Raw genomic sequence first — 12,217 nt, 5'->3', positions numbered from 1 at the left:
CCTAGTGGGGTTGTTGAGAAGATAAAGGGAGGAAGAGATGTGTGTTGTATGTTGCCCTAACTTCACTAGAGGAAAAGTGGGGTATAAATGTAAAATATACTTCTAATTGCTAGCTCCTGAGTACAGTTGCATCCTATCTCAACTCTGCACACAACTGCTATGAAGTATCACCAATATTGGAGGCAATACAGTCATCATGATGAGTAGTCATTGACAGAGTTAACTACCATAAATACACCTTTTCCTGAAAGATATCCAGGTTGGCGGCCAGTATTATTACCTTGTCAAAGTGCATCCCACAATTACAGACTATATAAACATGTATTTTCTTTTGCCTGCCTCATATTGGTGACTGTACACAAAATGATCTGCCACTGAACATTAGATTTGCTCTTGATTTTGGTGCATGAATGCATGCTTATTTTTGGTTTTTTTAAAAAATTTCTATAGGTTTCCCTGTTCTTTATTATTATTATTATTATTATTATTATTATTATTATTATTATTATTATTATTATTATTATTATTATTATTATTATTATTATTATTATTATTATTATTATTATTATTATTATTATTATTATTATTTAGGTGATAGCCATTAGGCTCTTTTAGGATCCACTAGATATGAAGAGGGACGAGTTAGATCTCATTTTAAAGGAGGTCGATGAAAGACCCATATCGAACCCCAATATGTAATCTGGGGGGTCAAGTCCCCAAATCCTCGAGCTAAGTTAAAAGTTTAGAAGGCTGGTATTTGGGGGAGACGTCATGTTGTAGGGTGGCGGAGGGGGAGAAAAGGCAGACGAGAGGCAACCAAGCCCAAGCTGAACGAGGGGGATGATGAAGAAGGAGAGCCCTCAGCTTCAGTCTTGTCCAGCCAGCAATAGCTGAGAGGGAGCCCGTCCGCCACCGCTCACTCCGTCAGGGGCGGCTCTGGGAGGGAACTGGAGAGGCGGGCCGAAGGGAGGCCGACTCTGGCAACCGGGGAAGGAAGGAAGGACGGGAAACGAAGGAGGGAGGCAGGCAGAGAGGAGAGAAGCGCCGGGGAAAAGGGAGCCGCGGCGGTGGGAGTGGTGGTGGTGGTGGCGGCGGCCGCCAGCAGCCCCCAGAGGAAGGAGGAGGAGGACGGAGCAGGCGAGTTAAAATGGCCACCAGCAGCTGCGGCGGGAGCCACGGCGGCGGCGGCGGCGTTGAGGGCAGGAGCGGCTGGAAGTGGAGCTGGGAGAGGAGCGAAAGCGCCGCCTTCTCGCCTCCCGGGAGGGTCCGCTCCGCCAGGCCGGGCCTTGATTGATGGGGAAGAGGCGACGCCGGGACCCGCCAGCTGAGGGGAGTCCGACTGCGGGCGGCCGCTGGAAAGCCACCTTCCTCGGGGCTGCAGCCTCGCCGTAGGAAAGGAAAGGAAGGGGAGAGAGAGAGAGAGAGAGAGAAAGGGAGGCGGAGAGCCGCCCCTCCCAGGCCCTTCTGGACAACCGGCGCTCTTCTCTCATCATCATTATTATTATTATTATTATCATCGCCTCAGCTTTTTTTCAGAATTTCAAAAAAACTGAAACCCTTTTCTCTCATTTTTTAAAAATAATAAATTTATTATTGATACCCAAAGGGACACATAAGCCCTCTCAGGGGGCGGGGGCGGATCTTAGGGGGGGCCATCCTCACGGCCCCCTTTTTTTCTCCCCCCTCAGCTGGAAGGGGGGAGGACGCGACGGTGGAGCCCGCCGCCTTCGTCCGTCTCTTGGGGGGCGCCCCTCGGTGAGTACAAGAAGGGCTGCCTCCTTTGCCTCGGGTCCCGCGCCCGGTTTCTTCCGGAGGGGGGTTGGTGGTGGTCGTGGAAATCTCGCTTTTCTTTCCCTCGACCCGGGGTCGGTCGGCTGGGGTGGCCGGGGGTGGGGTAGGGGGTTAGGGGACGGCGCCTCCCCCCCCCGCCTCACCCCGGTCCCCTTCCCACCCTTTCCTAGGCCGCGACGGCGACGCCGGGCTTTCCTTCGCTTTCTTCCCGGGGATGCTGCGGCAGGAGCCGTTTCCTGCTCGCGCTCTCCCCCCTCCCCTCCATTCCTGGAGCTGGGCTGCATCTCTTTTCCCCTTTACCCGCATTGCTTGTAGATTGTAAGCATGAGGAGGTTCTGGAAAAGGGATGGGGGGGGGGAGAGAAAAAAGGACACCCAGAACCAGCTTTGGGAATTATTATTATTATTATTATGTATGATATATCGTGCATTTGCTTTAGCCTCTTGACTTTTATACCCTACGTTGGCTTTGTGGACCCGGATTTGCCAGCAAAACGACTTAAGAGGAAAGAAAGAGAAAGGAAACGAAGCAAGCCGGGTTTTTTTGTGTTTTAGTTCTCCCTGCAGGTTACAGTGTTCCTGGTTTTGTGGAAACTTCCTCTCCTTGCTGGAAGAGAGAAGACAAGAAAGCCTGACCCTCTCTCTCTCTCTCTTCTTCCTGGCCCTGCAGCCTTGTTGGCCTTTTCAACTCCCTGCTCAGACCTGCTGGCTTTCCCTTTTGAGAAACTGAGGGTTTTGTTCTTTTCCAGACAGAAGGAAGGTGGGTCGGTGGGTCAGTGGCCAGAGAGAAGGAGAAAGAAGCAGAAATAGAAGCTTTAAAATAAATAACTAAAATAAACCAATTCCTGCCCTTTCCATCCAAGCCTGCAGTAGGAGAAAAGGAAAAATAAAAAAGGTGTCCAATCCCTGTGGACTAGGGATGGTGTGAAGATAATTTGGTTTGTGTAAAGATATTACAGGTCTGTAGCGGATGGATGAAAATGTGTTGGTTTGAAAGGCTGTGGAAAGTGGTGCAGAAGAGTATTGAATATTCTTCTGCCTGTGTCTGAGGTGCAAGAAAAGTGACTAGTCATTAGGTCTGAGATGGCTTCTTTTTTTTTTTTTTAGTACAGGGTTGAGCTATAATACTCTGTGCTTTTAGAGCAAGCATTCCCAAACATAGTGACTGCTAGATACATTGCACTGTACCTGCCATGAATGCCAGAGATTATGGAAACTGTACTCCAGAATATCTGGAGGACAGCATGTTGAGAGAGGTGGTGCTAGAGAACCTTGTACATTTTTAGCTGCTAATCTTGTAACCATTCTTGTAAACAGAGCTCTGTTCTATTGATTTCAAGGGTTCCTCTTTCAGTTTTAAAAGATCCATGTCTTGCATTACATTCTCTGTGGCTATTGATTAAATATGGTAAATGCATCCTTACTGCCACTTCTTCTGCATGTTTGTTCTGCAGTATATACACCATAAATTAGTCAAACTATCTTAATTCTCTTGTATATTGCAGTGACCAAGATGCAAGATTCTGTATAAAAATTGTGGCTGAATTCCATTTTTACTTTCTGACCTGTTGTATAAGTCCCTCCTGCTTTTCCATTAAAAATATTCCTAAAGGTGAAAGGAAACAGTTTTACATAGTTTATAATATTCCCCATCTCTTTGAGGCAGTGGCATTCTTTTATAGAAATAAATATTTCAGAACATGAGTTGCTCATGTGGAGATAACAAATGTATTGGCTACACTAAACTGTTAGAACTGGGGACTGTGATAAGAAAGTCAGTGGTTTCCAAAATTGGGTGACTAGTTAGTTGGAGGCTTTCGGAATCATAGTGTTAAAGGAAGTGTAAGGCGATTTCTTGAGAGATCTTCCATGATGGCCTTTTAGGACTTGTGCAATGCAACCAACTGCCAATTATTTGGAGATAGGTTTCCTGAACTTTGGGAGTTGTGTTCATTGTTGAAAAAATGTCCCGCTGTGCCTTCTTCCCAGCTTTTAAACATGATTTGATTAATTTTTAAATTTATATAGCTAGTCAACCCAATGGAAATTATGCCATGGATATTACCCACAAGGAAGATGTGTACAGTTTAGTAGGTTCTCAGTTTAATGTGTGAAAAATCCAAGTAAGTATTTTCTTCTAGTGATCAGAATTCAGTTTGTTTGGAGATGACTTCAAGATCCCTGTCCCTCTCTATGCCATTGAACATCAGCTATCTCCACAATAATATTAATATAATTCTGAATCCTTCATCACTCAGAATTTTTTTAAAACTCATTGACAAAAAAAAGAGAGAGACAGTTTAGTTATAATAGTAATCTACCATCACAGGTGTATTGGTGATTTTTTAAAAATCAAAGCACGGGAACCCCCACTTTCCTTACAGCTACTACTGAACATGCTTGGTTATGTTAAGAAGGAAAGTTTTGGTGAAATGTCAGGAAGTGTGCATGATGTATATTTAAGGAAGAAACAAATTACCAACGGATGTTTTGAAATAGCTGACAGTGAACTTCTGTAATTTTCATGTTTTGTAGTTGTAGTATGTTTAGGATTAAGACTGTTTCACATATAGTAATTGACCATTGTTGATAAGCTTTTCAGTGTAGGTAGAAGGAAGCAAGGGACGTGGTGGCGCTGTGGGCTAAACTGCAGAAGCCTGTGCTGCAGGGTCAGAAGACCAAGCAGTCGTAAGATCGAATCCACGCGACGGAGTGAGCGCCCGTTGCTTGTCCCAGCTCCCGCCAACCTAGCGGTTCGAAAGCATGCAAATGCGAGTAGATAAATAGGTACCATCTCGGTGGGAAGGTAAACAGTGTTCCGTGTCTAAATCACACTGGCCATGTGACCACGGAAAGATTTTCTTCGGACAAACGCTGGCTCTATGGCTTGAAGAGCGGGATGAGCGCCGCCCCCTAGAGTCGGACACGACTGGACAAAAATTGTCAAGGGGAACCTTTACCTTTACCTTTAGAAGGAAGCACTTGTGCCATGCAGTTTACTATTATATGAATACTAATACCTGTTTCAGCAAGAACGTGTCTTGAGAACCCAAAGCCTGCTTTGTTGTGTTGCTCAGAGCAATAAGAGCCTCGTGGCACAGTGGTTAAAACGCTGTACTGCAGCTAAACTGTGCTCACGACCTGGGGTTCAAATCCCAGGTAGCCGGCTCAAGGTTGACTCAGCCTTCCATCCTTCCGAGGTCGGTAAAATGAGTACCCAGCTTGCTGGGGGGGGGGCAATGTGTAGCCTGTATAATTAAAAATTGTAAACCGCCCGGAGAGTGCTTGTAGCGCTATGGGGCGGTATATAAGTCCAATCAATCAATCAATCAATCAATAAATGTGATAAATAGATGCAGTCACATGGTACTCAGCCGCCCCGAGTAGACATGGTCTAGAGGGGCGGGGTAAAAATCAAATAAATAAATAAATAAAATAAATGGTAGTAAAATTAGTGCAGTTGCTTATGTTGAATGGAGAAAGTTTGCAGATGGATGAATGTCATCTGAAGTGATGCCTTCAGAACCCTTATGTGTGTTAAGCACTCTTAAGATGAAATGGAAGGTAAAGCTAATGTTTCCCTTATGTGTGGAATATTTTAACAGTTTTTCTAGTTCTTTGAAATATCATGATTTAATTTTAGACTTTGACAATCCATTATGGATTGTGCTATTCTAGCTAGGGGATTCTTAGAATTGTAATCCAGAAAGTAATTTCCATGCTGTAAATGTAAAAAAGTTTGGAAATGAAGTACCAAACTTGAGATTCAGATTGGCCATGAGCTGTATTATACACTCAGCAGAGTAAATTTGATTTAAATCACAGTTTAAATAATTACTCATATAGATTAATCATGTGACTTTTTTCACATGAAAACATGCACCCATGTGTACAATACATATTTTTCATAATTTCCTTGGGTAGAGAGATTTTATCTCTAGCAGTCCTTCATTCATTGACATTTCAGTATTTTAAGGACCAGAGAGGTAAAGACTTGGTTATGTGTACACAAAGTTGCAGAGAGAGAAATGAAATTTAGATTAAAACTCATTTTCTTAATTTTGTTTGGAAGAAATTGATTGTGATTTTATCTACACTATAAATCAGATTACTGGTTCATCTAACTCATCTATCTGTCTAATCTTCTATATATTCCTAAAATATCTTTTTCAAGCCTTGGACATTTTAATCTGAAAGCTTTGAAGATGCCAGTAGTCAATGCTTGAACCTTTTGCATGCAAAACACTTTTTTACCATTGAGATATGGCCCTTGCACCTAATTGAAAAACAGTACTGTCAGCAGTCTGTTTAGAGTGCAGATGCTTTTTATTTGATGTGTTAAAAGAATACATGAGTGAGAAACAATTGCAGCAACTTTTTGGAGGGGCAATTGCAATGCTTTCCTTCCACCTCTTATACTATATTGGCTTTTTGGAGGGGCAATTGCAGATGCTTCCCTTGAGATTTGCGAGTAGTTGCAAGAGTAGAGTTAATGTGCATGTGCTTGTCATTAGCCCCGTTGCTGATGAAACCTGGAAACTGCAACTCATATCTTTTAATTTTGGGACAGTTGTTTCAGTACAATATTCAGTGTTTTGATCAGCTGAATATTTATGAAATAAGGGTACTTCTTTGTGACCTGTTTTCTGAAATATCAGGAGTGGTTTTTCACATGCTAATGACTAGACTGATGTTATGGTAAATAACCACTCATATGATCACCTGGGTTGAGTGAGAATATCCTTCGGTTACTTGACCTGGCACAAAAGCTATACTGTAAAAAGCATTTTTTTCTCCTTCTTATTTCTTTGAGAAACACATTACTGATATAAGTAAATATGGCTTAGTAGATAGCACAAATATTTATCAACGAATATATGTTGTGGGCATATTGGTAATATTAATTTAAATATCTCCTAAGGCTGCTACTGTTGATTATGAATGGGTTCATGTAGGTATCAACCTACATCCATTAATTTCTGTCTTTGTAAATTAGTTCTGAGAATGCTAGTTTTTCTTGGATATGTCTAAATCGGTATTGCATTCAGGTGCATCCTTGTGCATCATCTCTTTTCATCATCTCTTTCCAGGAGTACAAGTTTAAACCTTAGTCTTAAGCATGTCTACTTAAAGGGTCAGTCTGCTCAATTCAGTAGAATTGTTTCCTTCACAGCCAATTTTAAGATATTAATGTACATAGGTAGATTTTATGGAATTCAGTGGGATTTACTTTGTAAATAACTTTGGTTTAGTTCTTGCAGAGCTTCAGTATATGCTGAAAACTTGTCAATTTCTTTGTTTTCAACAAAATTCCTTTGAGTCTCTTGAAGACTATTGCCTTTGACTTTTTGAATGTCTGTTCCCTGCTCTGTTTCTAATCCATGACACTGCATTGTGGTGTGTGAAATAGTGGTTTGCATTCCTGTAAATGTAAAGATACAACTTGATACAGATTAACATGTATATAGGAAGATGAATGGATTGTCACAAGGCTTTCAGTGTTTTCTTCATTCTTATAATTTAGCACCTGCCTACTGCCTGCCTCTCCCCTGGTTAATTCTTTAGATAAGAATGGTAACATTGACAACTCTTGTCTGTAGAAGAAAAAATGTAGCATTAAAGATAGCATGGGAGATATTTATGCTTTGGCAGTGCTATTTAGATTAACCTGTTGGTTCCAGTAGTTGCCATTTTTAGTAATAAAGGGTATTTTGGTTGTTGTGCGTTTTTCGGGTCCTGTTCCTTTGAGATGTCTTGGCATAGTTTACAGACATGTATGATGCTTATGGCTTTATTCACATGATGAAATTCTAAATTCCATGGGAACAGACTGTGGAAGCCATCATCAGAGTTTCTTTTGTTTTAGGGTTTTTTTTAACACTGCTATTCGTAATATTCCAGGATGGTTTACTGTGTAATGTAAAAATAAAAAATTTGAATAATAATTTTAAAATAAGAAAAAACACAATTGACATAGTACATAATTCAAATACCAATTAAATTAGAAATGTTTATGAAATGTCTTTGTTACTAGTTACTCTATGTCAGATACTCAGACTTTTCCTCAATAGAGACTGGCATTTTAGGAACTGTGCTTTGATAAAAACTTGCTGCTGATAAATCTGGTAGGAGCTGTGGGTAATTTGAGATCCATATTTTGAAATCTGTGAGCAGATTTCATTGTATTGTGTGGAAAAAAATAAATGTGCAGGAAGAAGAGAGATACACATCTCCTAATTTTAGTTCCTGTAACATATTAGTATTTCATATCAGATTGTTTACATACATATATACATACATACATGCATACATGCATGCATGCATACATACATACATACTTATGTGTATGTATATGTGTACAGTATGTGTATATATGTGTGTATTGCCATCCAACCCCTGTTTAAAAGCTGTTAAGTGAAGGCATTTGTAGCAGAAGATAAATATAAGCAGGATTAATCTGGTGGCACTTGTGCCATAATAAATTCATCTCCTCCCCTGGCTGTTTTTCTATTTTTTGTTTGTTCATATAAACATAGAAATGATGTATTATATGACCAAAGAGAAAAAGACAAGCACCGTCTGCTTGGAGCTTAGTAGCTGTAAGCAGTGTTTCTCTCCAGGGTTATGTAGAAATTTTGGAAGTATTTCCAGTGTGGCTTAATCACTATCATTGCTATTTAAGAAGTCCCATTGTAAAAATGGGAACATAGCATTTCTAAAGGGCCATTTGAATTGTGGGTATCATTTTTTAAAAAAGATAGATTAGGAATCACATTCTAAAATACAAGCTTTCACAAGCTGCATCTATCTGAGGGGATGAAATGGGGTCATGTATAGCTGATCATATAGCTTGTAGCAATGGGTTTTGGCCTCTTATTCCTATCTTGATGAGTATATAACCTTTTATAAAAAACAAGTTATACAAGTTCAACATAGGTAGGCATGATGGTTGCCAAACTTGGGGTCATAGAAATTGTTGTACTACAAGCCTCAAAAGCACTATCCAGCACAGCTAATGGTCAATGTTTTTTTTTAGAATTCTAATCTAAGAATGCCTGAGCTCCCAAATTTGAGGATTACTGAGTTAATGTTTTTCGCTTTGTTGGATTGCTATAGTACAATGATTTGCAATCTTGGGTCACTGGATGTTCTTGGACTAAAACTCTCAGAAGCCTTCACCACTAGTTATGCTGGCCAGGATTTCTGGGAAATGAAATCCAAGAACATCTGGAGACCCAAGATTGGGAACCACTGCTCTAGCAGGACCTATTTGCATGTATACACATATACATGACTGTCTTATTCTTGTCTGTCTTAGTTCTGTGAAGAGAGAAAAAGACAGCTACTGTAATTGGAACATTGTCAAGCTCTTTTTTGCAATTTTCTTAAACTAGCCCCTCACGTGGAACTAGAAATGTGGATTAAAGTAAATTATCTAGTAAATTGAGCTGTATTGCAATATATTGGGTTATGATTATTATTCTTCCTATTTTTGTGGTAGAAAATCAACCTTATCAAAGTCTGCATTCCCTAAACATATGTCTGGTTTAACACTCTCTGGAGTGCTCTTGGTTAGTATATGTTATAATCAAGCTGTTTTATCATGTTACAGTACAGTGGACCCTTGACTTACAGACGGCTTGACTTACAGACTTTTTGAGTTACAGACTTCTCTGGCTGCAAAATTTAGGTTTGATTTGCAGACTGAGATTTGACTTACAGAGCAGAAAAAAACCAAAATGGAACAAAAACGGCCTGTTACGGGATTAATCGGTTTTCAGTGCACTGTAGGTCAATGGAGACTTGACTTACAGACTTTTTGACTTGAGAACCGCCTTCCAATACGGATTAAGTTCTCAAGTCAAGACCCCACTGTATTGCCTTCCTATTCAATAATGAGAGTTCTGTATATCTTCTATTTTAATATTACACATGTAGTTTATTATGATTTTCTAAGTCACCAGTAATATTAATAAAGTAGAATAAAATAAATGAGAAATATTCTCAGAAGAACAATGGAGGCTGGCCGTTGTAAGTAAGCTAATGAGGAAAAATACCAAAATGTAAAGTTGAAAGAGCACACCGTTATTTAATATATTAATTTGTTCAGCCTGTTCTTGTTATCCTAATCAGAGTGCTAAAAATAAAGCAAACAATCACTAACTTCCGATCTCCCCTCTCTCCCCTCTTCCTAATGTTTCTCCCACCTTGTCTAAAATTTCCCTTTTTTACATAGAATTGCTTTTAACTATGTATATTGTTATACTCTGTTGTAAGCCGCCTAGAGTGGTCTTAATTGACTAGATAGGCGGGATATAAATAAAATAAATAAAATAAAATAAATAAACAAGATTTAAAAATAATTTTAATGAGATTTTGATTTTTTTTTTAAGGGTAAGGGCACAATCATAATTAGCTGAGGTGACTGAGGATTGCGTGAATTGATACAAAGCCAGCTAAGCTGTGCTGAACAAGCTTGTGCTCCCAGCATTGAAGAGGTTGGAAATTGCTTAAGATTGCTTAAATTGCAGAGTGGATTAAAATATATGGGTTTTTAAAGATCAAAAATTGGATTTTAAAAATTTAAATTGGATTTTAAAATTTTAAATTAGATTTATTTTAATGAAAGGCTTTTGGAGGAATTTTTTTTTCAGTTCCAAGCCTCCCTGTGGGTTGAAAAAAAATTGGATGTAGCAAACACTATACATTGCATGGACTCTTGATCCCCCTAGTGGCCAGTTCTGGTAAATACACTCTGGAAATGCATATAAATACATGGGGTGGGGGATGGAAGGGAATTTAGTATTTTCAGGCAGCAGATAAATGAATCATCAGATTCTGAACCTGTGGATAGGAGAGTTCCTATTGTACCTAAAATGATAGGTTTGAAGATTGTTTGGAAAATAGTTTGAAGATAGTGCTTTAGTTAAATAAAACAGTTTAAGTAGTTCTCCAAATATGAGTGATTAGTAGAGTTAGGGGTATTCGGTATATGAATACAAATACCCCCGCTGGACTTAACAAGGGTCCTGCCCCTGGGCTGGACCATCCACTCATGTGTTTGGCGGTGGCAGCAGCCTCGGTCAGCCTTCCAATCGCTTCCAGAGTGCCGCTCTCTTTCTGCTCATCTAGCCAATTCCAGACAGTGGGGTGGGGGAGGAAGAGTCTCCCTGCACAGCTACTGAATGGCTAGATGAGCAGAAAGAGAGCTGTGCTTCGGGAACGATTGGAAGGCTGACTGAGGATGCTGCCACTGCCGTACACATGAGTGGATGGTCCAGCCTCAGTGGCCGGATACTTGTTAAGTCCAGCTGTGTGGGGGTATTAATATTTGGAAACGAATACCCTAATTTCTACTGCAGGGGTGAGCAATTAATTTCAATAAGGGGGCCACATGAAAAATCTGAACTGTGTTCGGGGGCCGAACCAACTTTACTTAAAAATAAAATGGAACAGTGATGTTATGATTGTTTTTATTTTAAACTTGTTAATCTTCACAAATACTAAAGAGTTTTTTTTGTGGTATGTTAACGATAAGCAACTGATCAACTTTAGACAAAAAGCTATACATGGTTTTGATGTTCAACTTGTTCAGTGAGAGAAATCCAGTCTGTCTTGGGCTTGAACAAGTGCTTGAACACCGAACTGGAGTGATGACTGGTGGGCTGGACAGGGGCGGCTCGCGGGCCATATGTGGCCCTCGGGCCGCGCTTTGCCCAGGTCTGCTCTACTGATTAACCTATTAAATGAAAATCTCTTCTGATTTAGCTGTTTTACTAATCTGACAAGTTGTTATTGTAAATATGAAATCTTCATCTGGTTGCAAATATATACGAGGGGGTGCTGATAAGTATTGAGCCTTTCCCAGAAAAAAATTGAGCTAGGAAGCTGTAACTGCCACACTATTCTACATATTCTCCCAGGAAATCAGTGCACTTGCGACATCTTCTTAAATCCCTGCAAATAAAATTCTTCCAACTGCTGGTGTAGCCACTCATTTTCAGCATTAGTTGCCTCCAGAACACTCCCAAATCATTGCCCCTTTAGGTGTTTTTTTGAGTTTGGGGAACAGATAATAGTCAGAAGGAGCCAGGTCAGGAGAATAGGGTGGATGGGCATCACTTGAAAGCCGAAGGATGTCAGTTTTGCCATTGTTTCACCTGCAGTGTGTGACGAGGTGTTGTCATGCAACAGGATGACACCTTTGGAGAGCTTTCCTCAACGTTTTCCCTTGATGTTTTGCCTCCACTTCATCAATAAAGCATAGTAATTTTTTGCATTGATGGTTGAACCCTGTTGGTGGTAGTCCATCAGCAGAACTCCCTTCTTATTCCAAAAAAACTGTTGCAATTTGCTTCTGCACTGACCTTTGCACTTGGAACTTCTTTGGCCTGGGGGAACCACTGTGCCTCCATTCCTTAGACTGT

The 12,217-nt window shown here is 40.4% G+C and overlaps 1 protein-coding gene across 1 annotated transcript in view; it reads left to right on the top strand.

Moving 5' to 3' along the window:
- Positions 1-1,364: 1,364 nt before the first annotated feature.
- Positions 1,365-12,217, top strand: part of WDFY3 (WD repeat and FYVE domain containing 3) — a 169,762-nt gene continuing 158,909 nt past the window's right edge. Inside the window, exon 1 of the mRNA XM_020801740.3 lies at positions 1,365-1,755. The gene's annotated coding sequence lies outside the window, so the exon portion shown is untranslated. The remainder of the gene's footprint in view (positions 1,756-12,217) is intronic.

The sequence above is a fragment of the Pogona vitticeps genome, chromosome 5, assembly GCF_051106095.1.
Source record: "Pogona vitticeps strain Pit_001003342236 chromosome 5, PviZW2.1, whole genome shotgun sequence".
Classification (NCBI taxonomy): domain Eukaryota; kingdom Metazoa; phylum Chordata; class Lepidosauria; order Squamata; family Agamidae; genus Pogona; species Pogona vitticeps.
This window is presented reverse-complemented; position numbering and strand designations above follow the sequence as displayed.